This window comes from Mesocricetus auratus, unplaced genomic scaffold, assembly GCF_017639785.1.
Source record: "Mesocricetus auratus isolate SY011 unplaced genomic scaffold, BCM_Maur_2.0 Super-Scaffold_100030, whole genome shotgun sequence".
NCBI lineage: Eukaryota > Metazoa > Chordata > Mammalia > Rodentia > Cricetidae > Mesocricetus > Mesocricetus auratus.
The window spans coordinates 4,102,897-4,109,169 of NW_024429211.1; the positions used below are offsets into that span (position 1 = coordinate 4,102,897).

At 35.9% G+C, this 6,273-nt stretch overlaps 2 non-coding genes across 2 annotated transcripts; both read left to right on the forward strand.

Annotated features, from left to right (window-relative positions):
• The first annotated feature begins 611 nt into the window (after positions 1–611).
• Positions 612–677, forward strand: LOC121135014. Its single transcript, XR_005872207.1, has one exon. It is a non-coding gene; the product is annotated as a small nucleolar RNA SNORD109A (small nucleolar RNA).
• A 3,082-nt stretch (positions 678–3,759) lies between these two features.
• On the forward strand, positions 3,760–3,825 carry LOC121135024. The gene has a single exon (XR_005872217.1). It is a non-coding gene; the product is annotated as a small nucleolar RNA SNORD109A (small nucleolar RNA).
• Positions 3,826–6,273: the final 2,448 nt, after the last annotated feature.

The following is a 6,273-nucleotide window of genomic DNA, read 5'->3' on the forward strand; positions in this document are numbered from 1 at the left end:
ATTACTTATCAGATACACATTCTTGAAGGTGATGGCAGTAGAATACACATTGCCAGATTCTACATATTTCTGACAGTTGCTTGACAAACTGAAATGACCAAAATTGATTTTGAGACACAAGACAAACCCACTGGTTATGCTTCAGAGATGAGTATGAAACCATAAGGGAGATGAGGAGGAGGAAGACGATGAATGTAGCAACAATCTTCTCATGAATATATTATCATGAATTTCAAAAGCTTAATTGCTTCTTAAAGTTTATTTGAGAATTACTTTTTCCATTTTTCATGTATATTTTTTAAGTATTTTCAATTTTTATGTGTGAATTAGAATTCAGGTTTTTAATTTCAACCCCATAAAATCCCTAAGAAATTTTGTCTTTCTCATGAAAAATGCTGCCAAATTGGACATTGATCGTTTTTTATTTCATGTATGTTTTAATATGATGGAGCCCATGTGTTCATTCTGTGTGTGGTTTGGTACCTCTATTCAGAACCTGAGCAACAAGCCAGCTCTACAGATCTGGCCATCCATTTCAAAGTCAAAGTGACTAGCTATTCCAGCCTTCCTCTGGAATTGGAAACACTCATGAGTTAAGAGATGGTTTGTCTGGATTGATGATGACAACAAATCTCTGTTGATGTTGATGGACTCATGACTATGCCAATTGGAGGTCCAGATTGGAGTTTCTCTTCACAAGAGTAATTTTTCCTGAATATGGATAGCTCTCTTCCCTTTTTGAAGCATGACAGATAACAATGAAGACTGCCTTTGTTCTCCAAAATTTAAGGGAACAATATATTTTGTGTGTCACACATGTTGTATCATTTGGTACTTCACTTTATGAAATACTAACTGTAGTAATAACAGGGAAAATTAATCTGCCTTATTTTTATGCCATTGACCAATATAGCAGCTTGAAAGAAAGATTAAAAATTGTGGAAGAAGTGAATTCCTCACTGAGCATCTCACAGTCCCTGTATTGTGTCATTCCTATATAGGGGAAAAGAGAAGAAGAGATTGTAGGATTCCCTGCAAACATTACCAGATTTTTGGTGTGTGCAGTCTCTTTTTCCTGTCCCAATATAATGGCAGTGGGAGATAATTTACCATGTTGTTAGAATCACTGCTTTTCTTTAGTTTTACCTGAGTATATCTGGATGGCAGTGGTCATCTCACCATCCAGATACCATATCAATCCACTTTCACATTCTGACAGAATAAGCACCAACATCTTACTATCATGGTAACATATGGAGTATGTTTTACTTTTTGATGATGTGATCCACGTTGCAAGAGTAGTGTTTGACAGCCAACTTGGGAAGAATGATGTTCAGGTTTTTCATAATGTGTGCACTTAATGAGAAGCATATTGCATTCAAACACCTTATATGTTGCAAAATGATACAATCCTGACTTGCACTAAGCATGTCACTCAGATCCATGGCTCATGAGAACACTCCCTTGAGAACACAGAGAGCTAGGTAGTTTCAGATAGCCCTTAGAGACAGAAGCAGACACATTCAGTTTCTCAAATGTAATGCTGATGAACCTCAAACCCTATACTTAGAGTCATTGAGATCCATCCAATTGAATGTGGAACAAATTTTTTTTGTTTCACTGGGATACCATAAAAGGAAGTCTCTAGGAGTGCCAACATGTGTTGAATGGGTAGTTGTACCTAAAAACATTTAATGAAAAGGAAACTATAGAGAATCTTTTCCTAGTGCACTGCTAATGTTCAGAGTTCTCACTCATAAACTTCAATGGAATGAAAGGCTGCCTTGCACTCCTCATGTTCTTATAGGAAACACCTTCCCTTCTGAGAAAAGAAGTTTATATCTCATTTACCAGTACAGATGTTGAATATTCTGGAAAATATACATGTAGGGATGACATCTAAATTGCTGTTGCTGTGAAAGCCTACAGCAGCACCCCAAGCAATAAACCCTGAGATGATACACATGAAAGAAATAGTGCCTTCCCAGAATTATCTAAATATTGGCATAAGTATCATAAAGAACCTCTGATATCCTTTCCTTTAACACATTCTCATTATAATGCTACAGCCAGGTATAGAAGAAGTCACAACAAACATATCTTTAGTACACATTCCATAACCTGATTGTGTCTGAGGACCACTTCTTCTAGCAGTTAACGGTGGACATATTAGTTAGCACACTTCAGTTTTTGACACTTTTACTTCTATTTTGTTGCAGGTTGTAATGGCAAAGGCCTCCTACCCTTCAGGCATGAGAGGTAAGCATTGAATCCTATTCAGTTGTGCACTATTGGTGATTTCAGAACCTCAGAATCAATGATTTCAGGGGTCCAAGGAAAATTTTGCTGCGATTTCCCTGTCTTGGCATTTATGTTTTGATTCACAGAATGGTGATCACATTTATCCCACTTTAGTCCATTGGCATTCAAGGTCACATAGCATGGAATTCCCTTGTCAAGTCACCTGAAATAGTAAACAAATAATTACAGATCCCTCTGGGCTTTTTCATTGGAAAGACCTCAGTTTTGTGAATGGCATTTTGTAAAATCTCTTTTAACCACCAAAATCCCAGGTTTTCTTTTCTTAGATAAATAAGACATCTTAAATCTTAACATCACTCATGATTTCCTATTTCATTCTTCTTAAAATTTGGTTCCTCAGATGCCCCTTTCTCCACATTTGTTCTTGCTCCCGAATTCTGAGAAATACAAAGGGGAGTATTGGCTATGAATAGCCCCAGATAACTGAGAATACACGTTAATATTTGAATTTTCTGTTTTATCTGGCTCTGAACTCTAGGAACATACTCTCAGATTTTTCAATATCTGTGTTCTTTGCCTGTTACAGGAATGACCGTAAGTATATTTTTCATGTGAAAGCACCCAAAACTTGTATTTAACTATTTTAGGCAGGAGATAAAGTTGTACTGCACTTTTTCACAAAATTTGAGCATATGGTGAACCTGAGGAGGGTCATGATCAGACAAATTAGCAATAATTAATGTTACAAAAACTTTTGTTTTAGGGATACCTACAACTGAACTTTTGGAAATTTAGAAGAGAATTACATGGTGGTAATTGACCATAGAGAGACCTCATCCAGACAGAAACACACAAACCACAATGACTGCACTGAAAGGGCTTCTGATATTGCTTAGGCTTTACTTATCAGGATACACATCCATGAAGTTAATGGAATTCGAATACACACTGCATGATTCTACACAGTTTTGTCTGTTATTTGAAAAATGAAAAATCCATACTGGATTGTGAGACACAGGACAAAATCAGTGGTTATGTGACGGAGCTGAGGATGAAATCATAGGGGAGATCAGGAGGAGGAGAAGGAAAAAAGTAATAAGCATCTCTTGATGTATATATTATATGAAATCCAAAAGATGGAATGCTGTTTAAAATTAATTGGAGAATGACCTTTGCCGTTTTTGATGTGTTTTTCTTAGTATTTTATCAATTTTTAATGTAAAGCAGACTTCAGTATATAAATTGATGCCATCAATACTCTGTGATTTTTTTCTCTTTTATAATTAATTCTGGGAAATAAAATATTGATGACATTTCAATGAGTATATGGTTTATGAGAAAGGAGACCTTTCTATATGTGGTTCAGTAAGTATGTTCAGAACCTGAGCAAGAAGCCAACAGCACTGTCCTTACCATCCATTTCAAAGTCAAGGAGAATACCTATTCCAGATTTCATGTAGCATTGGAACGACTCATGAGTTAAGAGAGGGCTTATCTGGATCTATGATGAGAACAAGTCTCTGAGTACGGTGATTGACTCATACAAATGGGAATTTAAGGTACAGATAAGAGGTCTTTTTGACAAAAGTAATGTTTCCCAAATATGGCTAGTTCTTTTCCTGTTTTAAGAATGATACATGACAAGGAAGTCTAGCTTTTGTCCCCAAGATTTTGAAGGAATAACAATTATTGGTGTGGCAAACAGGTTGTATCCTTTGATACATTACTTTCTGTAATACTATACAACAAGATACAGTAAACCTTGTTTTTAAGCCATTGACTAATACCAGCTTGAGAAATAATTAAAAGATGTGAAAACAGTGAAATCATCACTTACATCTCATGGACCCTGCCATGAAAAATTTCAGCATTGGGGAAAAGAGAAGCAGATACTGGAGGATTACCTGCCAACATTACTGAGAATTACCATGGGGACAGTCTCATCCCTTTGTCCTTAACTTTCTACAGATGGGAGAATATTGACCTTGTTGTTAGAATCATTTCTTTGCTTTACTTTTTACTAAATATATCTGGATGATAGTGGTCAACGGTTACCACATCAATCTGCTTCCATATTCTGACAGAATAAGCACCAAGTTGTTACAATCATGTCAATAAATGGAGTACATTGTACTTTTTTGATGGTAAGGTCCCATATCACAAAAGTAGTAAGTGTTTGACACCCAACTTTGGAAGTATGAGATACATTTTTGCTATACTGTGTGTATCCAATGAATACCACATATCATTCACACACATTGTATGGTGCAAAGAGATACACAACTCTGACTTACCCAAGGCACTTCACTCAAATCGATGCCTCTGAAGAACACTCCCATGAGAACATAAAGAGCTAGGTAGTTGCACACAAACCTTAGGAAAGGAAGAAGACACACTCTGATTCTCAATTCTAACAATGATAAACCACAAACCCCATTCTTGTAATAATTTAGATCAATCCAAATGAAGACAAAAGAATTTTTTTGTATTTTGCTGGGATAACATGAAAGTAACACTTGGGAGTTCAGATTTCAGGTGCGTTCAATAGATACCTTCACATAGTAATATTTAATGAAAGGGATAATGAATAGGGAAGCTTATCCTAGTCCATTGCTAATGTATACTTTTCTCCCACAGAAACCATCAAGGGAATTAAAAGTTGCAGTGCACTTTGTATGTTCTTGTAGAAAATGCGTCTGTTTCTGACAAAAGAATTTTCCTTGAAATATGTTATTCAAGCTTCTTGCTATCTCATTTATGAGTGTGAATGCCTAATATTCTGGAAAATATCTGCTTTAGTTTTAAGAAAGCCATATAAATCACTGTTGCTGTGCAAGGCTTCAGCATCCCCCCCAAGTAATAAACGTCATGATAATAAACACAAATGGAAGAAGTGCCTTGATTGAACTGCCTTAATCTTGCCAAAAATATCATAAACGGCATCTGGCTTCGTTTCTCTTAACATAGTCTCATTATGAATTTTTACCCATTTGTAGAAAAAGTCAGAACAAACATATTTTGGTATAGATTTCCTATCCTCTGTCAATATTCAGGATCACTTGCTCTATCAATTCAAATAGAGAATTCTTTACACATTTCCATATTTACAAATTTTTGTTTCTATTTTTTTCAGGTTGGAATCACAAAGATATCTTTACACATCAGGCAGGAGAGTTAAGCATCGAATCCTATAGGATTGTCCATGTGCAACATTACTATGACTATAGTTTAGAGAACCTAAGGACCTATGACCTTAGGCGTTCAAGGAATAGGATTTCTATGATTTCCCTGTCTTGGCGGTTATGTTTGGATTCCTGGTAAAATGATCAATTTATACCATTTTACTCCACCGCCATTTTAGGTTACATAGAGTGGAGCTACCATGTCAAGATCACTGACAAGGCAGCCAAATATTATTGTATCCTCTATGTTTCTAGATTTAAAAGACCACAATTGTGTGAATGGCATTTTCTAATATTTCTTTTAACCACCTCAATGTGAAGTGAATTTTTCTAAGTTGAATTTTCTATATTAAATCTTAGTGTCTCCCATGATTTCCTATCTCATTCTTCATTAAGCTCCCTCCCTCAAACTCCAATTTCAACACATCTATTCATGTTATCTAATTCAAGTAACTGACTAAGGTGTCCTCTTGACAGCAGTGAGGTTTCTGGAATATGGCTAGCACACTTCCCTTTTGAAGTGTGACAGACAACATTGCAAAATGGCTTTGGTATTTTGATGTCATTTTAAAGCTTTAGAGTTTGCATCTCCTACCCAAGCTGCTGTGACATCATAGACTGGCATTTTGTTTGATTTTCAAAACTTTGGATGTTACATCTCTTATCATAGCATACTGATAGTGTTATAATTGTTATACTAAATTCTGATTGTATACAGGACCCCTCCATCCAATGGTGCTGATCTGGTATTTAAGGGTCAAACCACTTTTTGCTTTGTGGATTTGCATTCCCATGATGTATGGATTCTCAGAGAATTTGTCTAGAATCT